General features: G+C 40.4%; 1 protein-coding gene across 5 annotated transcripts in view; it reads left to right on the top strand.

Moving 5' to 3' along the window:
• The window catches only part of UBE2D2 (ubiquitin conjugating enzyme E2 D2), a 90,540-nt gene that overhangs the window by 23,634 nt on the left and 52,107 nt on the right, over positions 1-14,799 (top strand). Inside the window, exon 1 of one of the 5 annotated variants that reach the window (XM_077138639.1) lies at positions 12,549-12,577. The exons of the other annotated variants lie outside the window; for them this stretch is intronic. The gene's annotated coding sequence lies outside the window, so the exon portion shown is untranslated. Of the gene's footprint in view, positions 1-12,548; positions 12,578-14,799 lie in introns of those variants that run through there. 5 annotated transcript variants of the gene reach the window in all.

Consider the following 14,799-nt stretch of genomic DNA (forward strand, 5'->3'; position numbering starts at 1 on the left):
GGGTAGGCACATGATGATGTTTGCTGGCTCTTCTCTCAGATTGGTTTTAGAATGGCTCTCTCAGCTTCTGTGGGTGCTTCTGGCTTTTCCTGGGGCGTTTTTAAAAATTAGCTTCTCAAAGGACCCTAGCAAATGGATTGAGATCCACCTTGAATGGGCGGCGTCATGTATCCTTGGAAACAACCTAATCAAAAGGTCCCACCCAACAATTGGTCTGTCCTCTACAAGATTGGATTAAAAGAACATAGGCTTTTCTGGGGTACATAACAGATTCAGAGCAGCACAGTTGTGAAGACAACACTCCTTGAACAATGTATTTCCATGTGCTTAAAAAAAAACTTTATTGTAGTAACATATACAACATAAAATTTCCCATTTTACCCACTTTGAAGTATATAATTTGTTCTCTCAACATTTGAGAGTAGGTTGCTGTTTTGGTTTGCTGAAGCTGCCAAATATAATATACCAGAAATGGGTTAGCTTTTTCTAGTATATCCATTACCCAGATACAGAAACTCTGTACCCATTCAGCAATAATTCCTCCCCACCCCCAGTAATCTATAGTTTACTATGTGTCCCTATGAAAATGCTTCTTCTAGATCTTTCATAAACACAAGATCATAAAATATTTGTCTTTTATATCTGGTTTATTTTACTCAGTATGTTCATACATGTTGTAATATGCATCAGAACTTTATTCCTTATTGATGAATACTATTCAGTTTGTCAGTGGATGAATAATACTCCGTTGTGTGTATATGCCACATTTGGTATGTTCTTTCATTTGTTGGTGGACACTTGTGCTCACTCTACCTTTTGGCTATTGTGAATTATGCTGCTGTCTACATTATTGTACAGATATGTTTGAGTTCTTGCTTTTAATTCTTTGGGGGTGTATATCAAGAACTGGAATTGCCAGAGGTTGTATGGTAATTCAATTTTCAACTTTTGTTAGTAACTGCTAAACTGATTTCTGCAGTGGCTGAACCAGTTTACAACACCACCAGCAATGTATAAGGATTCTTACTTCTCTGCATCCTTGTCAACACTTATTTTCTGTGGGTTTTTTTTTTTAATAGCCATTCTAATAGGTATGAAGTGGTAATTGTTGAGCATTTTTTCATGTTCTTTATTGGCCATTTGTACATCTTCTTTGGTGACATGACATTTTTATTCAAGTCCTTTGCCCATTTTTTAATTGGCTTATTTGTCTTTTTTATTGTTGAGTTGTAGCAGTCCTTTATATATTATGGTTATTAAGCCTTTATCGTATATGGTTAGTAGTTATTTTCTCATATTCTGTGGGTTGTTATTGCACTTTCTTGGTAATATCCTTTGATGTGCAAATATTTTTAACTTTGATGAAGTCCAAATTATCTAGTTTTTCCTTTGTTGCTTGTGCTTTTGGTGTCATAGCTAAGAAAGAGCTATCAATTCCGAGGTTATGAAGGTCTCCCCCTGTGCTTTCTACTAGTTTTATTGTTGTAACTCTTATATTTAGGTCCTTGGACCATTCTGAGTTGATTTTCATAGCTAATGTTAGATAGAGGTCCACCTTCATTCTTTTGGAAGTGGGTATCCAGTTTTCCCAGCGCATTTGTTGAAGTTACTGTTCTTTCCCCACTTAATGTATTTGGGACCCTTGTCCAAAATCAGTTGGCCTGTTAATGAATCGGAATACTAAATGTTAAGATGTCAGTTCTACACAAAGTGATACAACATTTCAGTGCAATTCCAATCAAAATTCTAAACCCACAGAGATGGAAAAACAAAATTATCAAATTCATATGGAAGGGCAAATGACCCAGAATAGCCAGTCCATCTTGAAAAAGAACAAATTTGGAGGACTCATACCCCTCCTGATTTTAAAGCTACAATGGGCAAAATAACATGGTACTGGCACAAGGATAAATATATAGACCACTGGAATCCAATTGAGAACTTAGAAATAGACCCTTATATCTTTGGCCGGTAGATCTTTTTTTTATTTTAAACTTTTTTTTATTGTGTAGTATAACATATATACAAAGCAAAGAAAGAAAAAAGCAATAGTTTTCAAAGCACTCTTCAACAAATGGTTACAGGACAGATCTCAGAGTTTGTTGCGGGCTACCATACCATCACCTCAGATTTTTCTTCTAGGCGCTCCAGAACATTGAAGGCTAGAAGGGATATTTTTTTTATTATCACAATCAACTTTTTTTTTCTTTTTTTGTGAAAAATAACATATATACAAAAAAATAAATTTCAAAGCACAGCATAACAATTAGTTGTAGAAAATATTCAGAGTTTGATATGGGTTACAGTTCCACAGTTTTAGGTTTTTATTTCTAGCTGCTCTGATACTGGAGACTAAAAGAAATACCAGTTTAATGATTCAGCAATCATATTCGTTTGTAATAAACCCTGCCTTCTCCGTATAACTCCACCATCACCTTTGATCTTTCTGTCCCACTCTTTAGGGGTCTTTGGGCTATGGCCAGTCTAACTTTTTCATGTTGGAAGTTGTTGTCAGTAATATGGGATAGGGAGATGAAACTAGCTGGTATTCTGGAGAGGCTGGGCCTTCTAGGTTTCAGGACTTACCTGGTCCAGGGACCCATCTGGAGGTTGTAGATTTCTGGAAAATTACCCTAGTGCATGGAACTTTTGTAGGATCTCATATGTTGCCCTAGGTGTTCTTTAGGATTGGCTGGGATGGTCTTGGTTAGGGTTTGGCATGTTATGATAGGTAGCAATGTCTAACTGAAGCTTATTTGAGAGTGACCTCCATAGTAGCCTCTTGATTCTATTTGAACTCTCTCTGCCACTGTGGTAGTTAGGTTCAGGTCTCAACTTGGTCAAGTGAAGGTGCCTAGTTCTGTGGCTGTGGACATAAGCCAATGGTGTGTGAACCTCATGTGTTGCTCGTTACATCTGCAGTCGTCTAGGAGGCGTGCCTGCTGCAATGAATGATGTTTGATTTAATTGGCTGGTGCCTAAATGAGAGAGCTCAACATAGCACAGACCAGGCAGCTCAGCATACCTCATCTCAGCACTCACAGCTCAGCCCAGGCCTTTGAAGATGCAGAAGGAAATCACCCTGGGGAGAGTTGTTGGAACCCAGAGGCCTGGAGAGAAGGCCAGCAGAGATCACCCTGTGCCTTTCCACATAAGAAAGAATCTCAGTTGAAAGTTAGCTGCCTTTCCTCTGAGGTACTATACATTAAATAAATCCCCTTTTGTTAAAAGCCAGTCTGTCTCTGGTGTGTTGCATTCCGGCAGCCAGCACACTGAAACAGCCACTGATAGCTTATTTGTTGTACTTCTTTTCCCCCTTTTGGTTAGGATGGAACTGTTGATCCCACTGTGCCAGACTCATCCTTGGGAGTCATCTCCCATGCTGCCTGGGAGACTTTCACCCCTGGATGTCATGCCCTGCGTAGGGGAGAGGGCAATGATTTCACTTACAGAGTTGAGATTAGAGAGATTGAGGCCACATCTGAGCAACAAAAGAGGTCCTTCAGAAGTATCTCTTAGGCTAAGCCTCTCCGCTACCTACAAAATGTGGTATATACGTACGATGGAATATGATGCAGCAGTAAGACGAAATGACATTTTGAAGCACATGAAGGGATGAATGAGCCTTGAGGACATAATGCTGAATGAAATAAGCCAGACACAAAAGGATACATACTGTATGATTCTACTTCATGACCATGGTAAAGGTAAAATCAGAGGCTTATAATAATAATACAGGAAATTTAGAGATACATAGAAGCTGGAGATGGGTGAATGGACCTTGTGTTAGGCAGTGCTTTCTTACTTTACATGAAAAGCAAAAGCAGCAGAAAAGAAAGATTGATAAATGAGGTTTCATCATTTAAAAACTTCAGTATGGAAAAGAATTTTTTTATTAATTAAAAAAATTAACAACAAACAAAACATTAAGATATCATTCCATTCTACATATACAATCAGTAATTCTTATTATATCACGTTGCATATTCATCATTTCCTAGAACATTTGTGTCGATTTAGAAAAAGAAATAAAAAGACAACAGAAAAAGCAATAAAACAATAACAGAGAAAAAAAGATTACACATACCATATCCCTTACCCCTTGCTTTCATTTACCACTAGCATTTCAAACTATATTTATTTTAACATTTGTTCCCCCTATTATTTATTTTGATTCCTATTTATCCCCCTATTATTTATTTATATATTATATATTAAATATAATATATTTATTATATGTTCTACTCTTCTGTTGATAAAGTAGATAAAAGGAGCATCAGACACAAGGTTTTCACATTCACAGAGTCTCATTGTGAAAGCTGTATCATTGTTCAATCATCCTCAAGAAACATGGCTACTGGAACACAACTCTACATCTTCAGGCAGTTCCCTCCAGCCTCTCCACTACATCTTGAATAACAAGGTGATATCTACTTAACGCGTAAGAATAACCTCCAGGATAACCTCTCGAATCTGTTTGGAATCTCTCAGCCATTGATGCTTAGTCTCATTTCACTCTTCCCCCTTTGGTCGAGAAGGTTCTCTCAGTCCCTTGATGCTGAGTCTCAACACATTCCAGGATCTCTGTCCCATTTTGCCAGGAAGGTCCACACCCCTGGGAGTCATATCCACGCAGAGAGGGGGAGGGTGGTGAGACTGCTCGTCGTGTTGGCTGGAGAGAGAGGCCACATCTGAGCAACAAAAGAGTCTCTCTTGGGGGTGACTCTTAGGCCTAAATTTTTATTTTTTTATATTTAATTACTTTTATTATAAATATTGTATAACTAAATTCCCTTCTAAAAAATTTAAACATTACTATGGGTGCATGAGTAGGTCCGGTGGTAGAATGCTTGCCTGGCATGAGGGAGACCTGGGTTTGATTCCTGACCCTGTTTCTAACTCCTGCTGGACTCTGTTACCAGTGACATATTGCAAGTTTATTCTCGAATGTTGGTTCACATCAGTGAGACCATACAATATTTGTCCTTTAGTTTTTAGCTAGACTCACTCAGCATAATGTTCTCTAGTTCCATCCATGTTACTACATGCTTCATAAGTTTATCCTGTCTTAAAGCTGCATAATATTCCATTGTATGTATATACCACAGTTTGTTTAGCCACTCGTCTGTTGATGGACATTTTGGCTGTTTCCATCTCTTTGCAATTGTAATTAGCGCTGCTATAAACATTGGTGTGCAAATGTCCGTTTGTGTCTTTGCCCTTAAGTCCTTTGAGTAGATATCCAGCAATGGTATTGCTGGGTCATGTGGCAATTGTATATTCAGCTTTTTGAGGAACCGCCAAACTGCCTTCCACAGTGGTTGCACCATTTGACATTCCCACCAACAGTGGATAAGTGTGCCTCTTTCTCTGCATCCTCTCCAGCACTGGTCATTTTCTGTTTTGTTGATAATGGCCATTCTGGTGGGTGTGAGATGATATCTCATTGTGGTTTTGATTTGCATTTCTCTAATGGCCAGGGACATTGAGCATCTGTTCATGTGCCTTTTGGCCATTTGTATTTCCTCTTCTGGTAGGTGTCTGTTCAAGTCTTTTTCCCATTTTGTAATTGGGTTGGATGTCTTTTTGTTGTTGAGTTGGACAATCTCTTCATAAATTCTGGATACTAGGCCTTTATCTGATATGTCATTTCCAAATATTGTCTCCCATTGTGTAGGCTGTCTTTCTACTTTCTTGATGAAGTTCCTTGATGCACAAAAGTGTTTAATTTTGAGGAGCTCCCATTTATTTATTTCCTTCTTCAGTGCTCTTGCTTTAGGTTTAAGGTCCATAAAACCGCCTCCAATTGTAAGTTTCATAAGATATCTCCCTACATTTTCCTCTAACTGTTTTATGGTCTTAGACCTAATGTTTAGATCTTTGATCCATTTTGAGTTAACTTTTGTATAGGGTGTGAGATATGGGTCTTCTTTCATTCTTTTGCATATGGATATCCAGTTCTCTAGGCAGCATTTATTGAAGAGACTGTTCTGTCCCAGGTGAGTTGGCTTGACTGCCTTATCAAAGATCAAATGCCCATAGATGAGAGGGTCTGTATCTGAGCACTCTGTTCGATTCCATTGGTCGATATATCTCTATCTTTATGCCAATACCATGCTGTTTTGACCACTGTGGCTTCATAATATGCCTTAAAGTCAGGCAGTGCAAGACCTCCAGCTTCGTTTTTTTTCCTCAAGATGTTTTTGGCAATTCGGGGCACCCTGCCCTTCCAGATAAATTTGCTTATTGATTTTTCTATTTCTGAAAAATAAGTTGTTGGGATTTTGATTGGTATTGCATTGAATATGTAAATCAATTTAGGTAGGATTGACATCTTAACTATATTTAGTCTTCCAATCCATGAACACGGTATGCCCTTCCATCTATTTAGGTCTTCTGTGATTTGTTTTAACAGTTTTTTGTAGTTTTCTTTGTATAGGTTTTTTGTCTCTTTAGTTAAATTTATTCCTAGGTATTTTATTCTTTTAGTTGCAATTGTAAATGGGATTCGTTTCTTGATTTCCCCCTCCGCTTGTTCATTACTAGTGTATAGAAATGCTACAGATTTTTGAATGTTGATCTTGTAACCTGCTACTTTGCTGTACTCATTTATTAGCTCTAGTAGTTTTGTTGTGGATTTTTCCGGGTTTTTGATGTATAGTATCATATTATCTGCAAACAGTGATAGTTTTACTTCTTTCTTTCCAATTTTGATTCCTTGTATTTCTTTTTCTTCTCTAATTGCTCTGGCTAGAACTTCTAACACAGTGTTGAATAATAGTGGTGATAGTGGACATCCTTGTCTTGTTCCTGATCTTAGGGGGAAAGTTTTCAATTTTTCCCCATTGAGGATGATATTAGCTGTGGGTTTTTCATATATTCCCTCTATCATTTTAAGGAAGTTCCCTTGTATTCCTATCTTTTGAAGTGTTTTCAACAGGAAAGGATGTTGAATCTTGTCAGATGCCTTCTCTGCATCAATTGAGATGATCATGTGGTTTTTCTGCTTTGATTTGTTGATGTGGTATATTACATTAATTGATTTTCTTATGTTGAACCATCCTTGCATACCTGGGATGAATCCTACTTGGTCATGATGTATAATTCTTTTAATGTGTTGTTGGATACGATTTGCTAGAATTTTATTGAGGATTTTTGCATCTATATTCATTAGAGAGATTGGTCTGTAGTTTTCTTTTTTTGTAATATCTTTGCCTGGTTTCGGTATGAGGGTGATGTTGGCTTCATAGAATGAATTAGGTAGTTTTCCCTCCACTTCGATTTTTTTGAAGAGTTTGAGGAGAGTTGGTACTAATTCTTTCTGGAATGTTTGATAGAATTCACCTGTGAAGCCGTCTGGTCCTGGACTTTTCTTTTTAGGAAGCTTTTGAATGACTGATTCAATTTCTTTACTTGTGATTGGTTTGTTGAGGTCATCTATGTCTTCTTGAGTCAAAGTTGGTTGTTCATGTCTTTCCAGGAACCCGTCCATTTCATCTAAATTGTTGTATTTATTAGCGTAAAGTTGTTCATAGTATCCTGTTATTACCTCCTTTATTTCTGTGAGGTCAGTAGTTACGTCTCCTCTTCCATTTCTGATCTTATTTATTTGCATCCTCACTCTTCTTCTTTTTGTCAGTCTTGATAAGGGCCCATCAATCTTATTGATTTTCTCATAGAACCAACTTCTGGTGTTATTGATTTTCTCTATTGTTTTCAATTTCATTTATTTCTGCTCTAATCTTTGTTATTTCTTTCCTTTTGCTTGCTTTGGGATTAGTTTGCTGTTCTTTCTCCAGTTCTTCCAAGTGGACAGTTAATTCCTGCGTTTTTGCCTTTTCTTCTTTTCTGATATAGGCATTTAGGGCAATAAATTTCCCTCTTAGCACTGCCTTTGCTACGTCCCATAAGTTTTGATATGTTGTGTTTTCGTTTTCATTCTCCTCGAGGTATTTGCTAATTTCTCTAGCAATTTCTTCTTTGACCCACTCGTTGTTTAAGAGTGTGTTGTTGAGCCTCCATGTATTTGTGAATTTTCTGGCACTCCGCCTATTATTGATTTCCAACTCCATTCCTTTATGATCCGAGAAAGTGTTGTGTATGATTTCAATCTTTTTAAATTTGTTAAGACTTACTTTGTGACCCAGCATATGGTCTGTCTTTGAGAATGATCCATGAGCACTTGAAAAAAAGGTGTATCCTGCTGTTGTGGGATGTAATGTCCTATAGATGTCTGTTAAGTCTAGCTCATTTATAGTAATATTCAGATTCTCTATTTCTTTATTGATCCTCTGTCTAGATGTTCTGTCCATTGATGAGAGTGGTGAATTGAAGTCTCCAACTATTATGGTATATGTGTCTATTTCCCTTTTCAGTGTTTGCAGTGTATTTCTCACGTATTTTGGGGCATTCTGGTTCGGTGCGTGAATATTTATGTTTGTTATGTCTTCTTGTTTAATTGTTCCTTTTATTAGTATATAGTATCCTTCTTTGTCTCTTTTAACTGTTTTACATTTGAAGTCTAATTTGTTGGATATTAGTATAGCCACTCCTGCTCTTTTCTGGTTGTTATTTGCATGAAATATCTTTTCCCAACCTTTCACTTTCAACCTATGTTTATCTTTGGGTCTAAGATGTGTTTCCTCTAGACAGCATATAGAAGGATCCTGTTTTTAAATCCCTTTTGCCAGTCTATGTCTTTTGATTGGGGAATTCAGTCCATTAACATTTAGTGTTATTACTGTTTGGATAATATTTTCCTCTACCATTTTGCCTTTTGTATTATATGTATCATATCTGATTTTCCTTCTTTCTATACTCTTCTCCATACCTCTCTGTTCTGTCTTTTCGTACCTGACTCTAGTGTTTCCTTTAGTGTTTCTTGCAGAGCTGGTCTCTTGGTCACAAATTCTCTCAGTGACTTTTTGTCTGAGAATGTTTTAATTTCTCCCTCATTTTTGAAGGACAATTTTGCTGGATATAGGAGTCTTGGTTGGCAGTTTTTCTCTTTTAGTAACTTAAATATATCATCCCACTGTCTTCTAGCTTCCATGGTTTCTGCTGAGAAATCTACACATAGTCTTATTGGGTTTCCCTTGTATGTGATGGATTGCTTCTCTCTCGCTGCTTTCAAGATCCTCTCTTTCTCTTTGACCTCTGACATTCTAACTAATAAGTGTCTTGGGAAACGCCTATTTGGGTCTAATCGCTTTGGGGTGCGCTGCACTTCTTGGATCTGTAATTTTAGGTCTTTCATAAGAGTTGGGAAATTTTCAGTGATAATTTCTTCCATTAGTTTTTCTCCTCCTTTTCCCTTCTCTTTTCCTTCTGGGATATGTCTTCTTCATGTCCTCCCTCAATTTATGGATTTCGCTTTTGAAGAGGTTTTCCATTTCTGTTCGTATGTTCAGCATTAGTTGTTTCAGCTCCTGTATCTCATTTGAACTATTGGTTTGTTCCTTTGACTGGGCCATATTTTCAAATTTCTGAGCGTGATCCGTGATCTTCTGCTGGCGTCTGGGCATTTAGTCAGATTTCCCTGGGTGTTGGATCCCACAGGTTTCAAGATTTTTCTGTGAAATCTGTGGGTTCTGTTTTTCTTATCCTGCCCATTAGGTGGCGCTCGTGGCACACGTTTGTCTGCGGGTCCCACCAGTAAAAGGACCTGTGGGTCCTTTAACTTTGGAAAACTCTCGCTGTGGGGGAGGTTCGCCAGCCGAAGCGGCTTGAAAGAGTGCCAGCCAGCCCGGGGTTCCGAACGCGGGGAGGGTCGCCGGCCATCGCCGCCCGTGAGAGCCCCCGTCCGAATTTCCTAGTTGGCCCGGGACACCAAGCGTGGCAGGAGGGAGCCAGCCACCGCGACCAGGGAGAGTGCACCGTTCCCAGCCAGACCGGGGAGTCACGTGTTTGGAAGGGACCATCCCGGTCATCGTTCTCCGCGGCCTGGGGATTTCTGATCCAATTCTCTCAGGTGTTTCGGGGGTCCGCGCATGGTGGGGGCGCCAGCCGCCGCGGTTTGAGGGGACCGCCTGCCCAGTTCTCCCAGGTGGCCCGAGAAGGAGGAAGGGAGGAACTCCAGCTGCTTGCTACCCCGCCCGGGGAAGCCTGCACCCCTCGGCGATTTCACTGGAGCGGGTTCTCTCAGCCAGTCAGCCATTCCAGGGGGGGTACGCTGTCTTCTTCATCTCTGTCGTGGCTCCGGGAGCTGTTCTGTATCGTTTCTACTCCCCTAGTAGCTGTTCTGGAGGAGGAACTAAGATCCGCGCATCTTACTAAGCCGCCATCTTCCTGTGAAACGTTTAAAACTTCATCGCTTCCCGCCGCGTTCTCGCGCTCGGGGCCGCTATCTCTTAGGCTTAAATTTTAAGTAAACTTGACCTATCCTTTGTGGGTTAAGTTTCATATGAACAAACCCCAAGACTGGGGGCTCAGCCTATAGCTTTAGTTGTCCACACTGCTTGTGAGAATATCAAGAATTCAATTTGGGGAAGTTGAATTTCTCCCCACTCTCACCATTCCCCGAGAGGGGCTTGCAAATATTTTTCCACTCACTGATCAAATCACTCTGGGATTCATCGGGGCATCACTCTGGACAAACCAACAAAATCTCATGTCATACCTGAGATTCCAAGTACTTATGCTGTTCAGTCAAACTGTCTACATGAGTTGTATTAGGAAATGTTCTAGTGAAAATATAAATTTTGTAGCAAACATTTTTTGCGTTAGTCTCACACATAAGGTGACATTTTAAAATATTAATTACCATCTATTTTCAGTATGCAAAAGAATTTTGTCAGGAAAATAAAAAGTCTGGAAATGGGAGTATTTGGAAACCATGTGACCAAGTGGGATTTATTTCAGGAATATAAGGATGATGCTCTAGTTGCCGGAATGCAATTCCCCTTTTAAAAGGGGGAATTTAATAAGTTCCAAGTTTACAGTTCTGAGTCGAAGAAAATGTCCCAATTAAAACAAGTCTATAGAAATGTTCAATCTAAAGCATCCAGGGAAAGATAGCTTGGTTCAAGAAGGCTGATGAAGCTCAAAGTTTCTCTCCCAAGTAAGGCACGTGGAAAACACAGTCAGGGTTTTTCTCTCATCTGGAAAGGCATGTGGCAAACATGGAGCTATCTGCTAGCTTTCTCTCCTGGCTTCCTATTTCCTGAAGCTCCCTGGGAGGTGTTTTCCTTCTTCATCTCCAAAGGTTGCTGACTGGGGGACTCTCTGCGTCCGTCTTGTGGCTGTGTCGTTCTCTGCTCTCTCAGAATCTCTCCTTTTCTCCAAAATGTTCCTCTTATAGAATTCCGGTGAACTAATCAGACCCACCTGAAATGGGTGGTGACACATCTCCACCTAATTCAGCTTAACAACCACTCTTGATTGAGTCACATCTCGAGGGAGGTGATCTAATTAAAGTGTCAAACATACAGTACTGAATAGGGATTAGAAAAAATGGCTACCTTTATACAAGGAGATTAGGATTAAAACATGGCTTTTCTAGGGTACATACATCCTTTCAAACTGACACAGATAGTTCAACATAAAATCAATTAAAGTAGTACATCACATTAATAGGTAGAAGGGATAAAACACAATTATCTGGATTGATGCAAAAAAAAGTATTTGACAAAATCCAACATTCTTTTATGATAAAAACACCCATAAAACTAGGAGTAGAAGGAAACTTTTTTCACATGATAAAAGGCATTTATTTAGAAAACCCATGACACCTCTCTCTCTAAGCCAACTCTGCAAAGAAAATTACCACCCCTCCATACATGACTTACAGGGGTGGAAATCTCCCTGGTAGCATGGGATAAGCCTGGCCCTGGCATGATAGAGAATTCTACCACTGAACTACCCATGTACCTCCTTGCCAATACTTTCTGATTTTCTACTTAATATACTCTGAGTTGTATCCAGGCATTTCGTTAAGCTGTACAGGATTGAAGGCCCTTATACTTATTCTGGGCTCACTGTGTTTGAGTTTTTTAATGCTCTATCCCAGACAAGTTGAATTAGATTATGTTACACAAAAGTTCCTGTAGTCGGTACAGAAGTCTACCTGCCCTTTATGCCATATTTATTCTCTTTGTTACATGTGTTTTCTTCAGTCATTCCACATTTTATTTCCTTAACAATTTGGATACATTGCTTTCAGAAAAAATTGAGTAGGGCGAAAGTGAGTAATTTGTGGTCACATTAAAAACTTACTAAGGGCGCGGCACCCACGCCCCGCAGCAGCCGACCCGCCCGCCCTCCTTCTCCCGCCTCTTTCTCCGCTGGCCCGCCGCGCGGCGCCCACGCCCCGCAGCAGCCGAACCGCCCGCCCTCCTTCTCCCCTCTCTTCCCCCTCCTGCTCCGACGGCTCTCCAACCACCACGGTGCCCTCTTCCCCCACCTTCACCAGATCCTCCGCCACCAGCCTCAATAACCTTGCCGCCCTCACCTTTCCTCCTCCAGAACAGCTACTGGGGGAGTGGAGACAATACAGAGCAGCTCTCGGAGCCACGACAGAGATCAAAGGGACAGCGTACCCCATCCTGGAACGGCTGACTGTCTGGGAGAACCAGCTCCGGTGAGAACACCGAGGGACACGGGCTTTCCTGGGCGGGACGGCAAGCGGCCGGAGTCCCTCCCTTCCTCCTTCCCAGGCCAGCTGGCAGAATTGGGCAGGCGGTCCCCTCAGGCCACGGCGGCTGGCGTCCCCACCACGCAAGGCCCCCGGACCAACTGAAAGAGTTGGGTCAGAAATCCCCAGACTGCGGAGAACGGTGACCAGGGGGTCCCTTCCAAACACGTGACTCCCCGGTCCGGCTGGGAACAGTGCACTCTCCTGGGCTGCAACAGCTGGCGCCCTTCCGCCACGCTTGGCGCCCCGGCCGACTAGGAAATTTGGTCGGGCGCTCTCACGTGCTGCGGCGGCCGGCACCCTCCCTGCGTTCGGACCCCGGGCTGGCTGAAACTCTTCCAAGACGCTTCGGCTGCCAAACCTCCCCTACGGCGAGAGTTTTCCAGAGTTAAAGGACCCACAGCAACTTTTACTGGTGGATCCCATAGACAAACATGTGCCACGAGCGCCACCTACTGGGCAGGATAAGAAAAACAGAACCCAGAGATTTCAAGAAAAATCTTACAACCTGTGGGGTCCAACAGTCAGGGAAATCTGACTAAATGCCCAGACGCCAGCAGAAGATAACGGATCACGCTCAGAAAATTGAAAATATGGCCCACTCAAAGGAACAAACCAATAGTTCAAATGAGATACAGGAGCTGAAACAACTAATGCTGAATATACGAACAGAAATGGAAAACCTCTTCAAAAACGAAATCGATAAATTGAGGGAGGACATGAAGAAGACATGGGCTGAACATGAAGAAATAGAAAAACTGAAAAAACAAATCACAGAGCTTATGGAAGTGAAGGATAAAGTAGAAAAGATGGAAAAAACAATGGATACCTACAATGATAGATTTAAAGAGACAGAAGATAGAATTAGTGATTTGGAGGATACAACATCTGAATTCCAAAAAGAAACAGAAACTATCCGGAAAAGAATGGAAAAATTTGAACAGGGTATCAGGGAACTCAAGGACAATATGAACCGCACAAATATACGTGTTGTGGGTGTCCCAGAAGGAGAAGAGAAGGGAAAAGGAGGAGAAAAACTAATGGAAGAAATTATCACTGAAAATTTCCCAACTCTTATGAAAGACCTAAAATTACAGATCCAAGATGTGCAGTGCACCCCAAAGAGATTAGACCCAAATAGGCGTTCCCCAAGACACTTATTGGTTAGAATGTCAGAGGTCAAAGAGAAAGAGAGGATCTTGAAAGCGGCGAGAGAGAAGCAATCCATCACATACAAGGGAAACCCTATAAGACTACGTGTAGATTTCTCAGCAGAAACCATGGAAGCTAGAAGACAGTGGGATGATATATTTAAGTTACTAAAAGAGAAAAACTGCCAACCAAGACTCCTATATCCAGCAAAATTGTCCTTCAAAAATGAGGGAGAAATTAAAACATTCTCAGACAAAAAGTCACTGAGAGAATTTGTGACCAAGAGACCAGCTCTGCAAGAAATACTAAAGGAAGCACTAGAGTCAGATACAAAAAGACAGAAGAGAGAGATATGGAGAAGAGTGTAGAAAGAAGGAAAGTTAGATATGATATATATAATACAAAAGACAAAATGGTAGAGGAAAATATTATCCAAACAGTAATAACTCTAAATGTTAATGGACTGAATTCCCCAATCAAAAGACATAGACTGGCAGAATGGATTAAAAAACAGGATCCTTCTATATGCTGTCTACAGGAAACACATCTTAGACCCAAAGATAAATATAGGTTGAAAGTGAGAGGTTGGGAAAAGATATTTCATGCAAATAACACCCAGAAAAGAGCAGGAGTGGCTATACTAATATCCAACAAATTAGACTTCAAATGTAAAACAGTTAAAAGAGACAAAGAAGGACACTATATACTAATAAAAGGAACAATTAAACAAGAAGACATAACAATCATAAATATTTATGCACCGAACCAGAATGCCCCAAAATACGTGAGGAATACACTGCAAACACTGAAAAGGGAAATAGACACATATACCATAATAGTTGGAGACTTCAATTCACCACTCTCATCAATGGACAGAACATCTAGACAGAGGATCAATAAAGAAATAGAGAATCTGAATATTACTATAAATGAGCTAGACTTAACAGACATCTATAGGACATTACATCCCACAACAGCAGGATACACCTTTTTTTCAAGTGCTCATGGATCATTCT

The sequence above is a fragment of the Tamandua tetradactyla genome, chromosome 20 (genome assembly GCF_023851605.1).
Source record: "Tamandua tetradactyla isolate mTamTet1 chromosome 20, mTamTet1.pri, whole genome shotgun sequence".
In the NCBI taxonomy this organism is placed as follows: domain Eukaryota; kingdom Metazoa; phylum Chordata; class Mammalia; order Pilosa; family Myrmecophagidae; genus Tamandua; species Tamandua tetradactyla.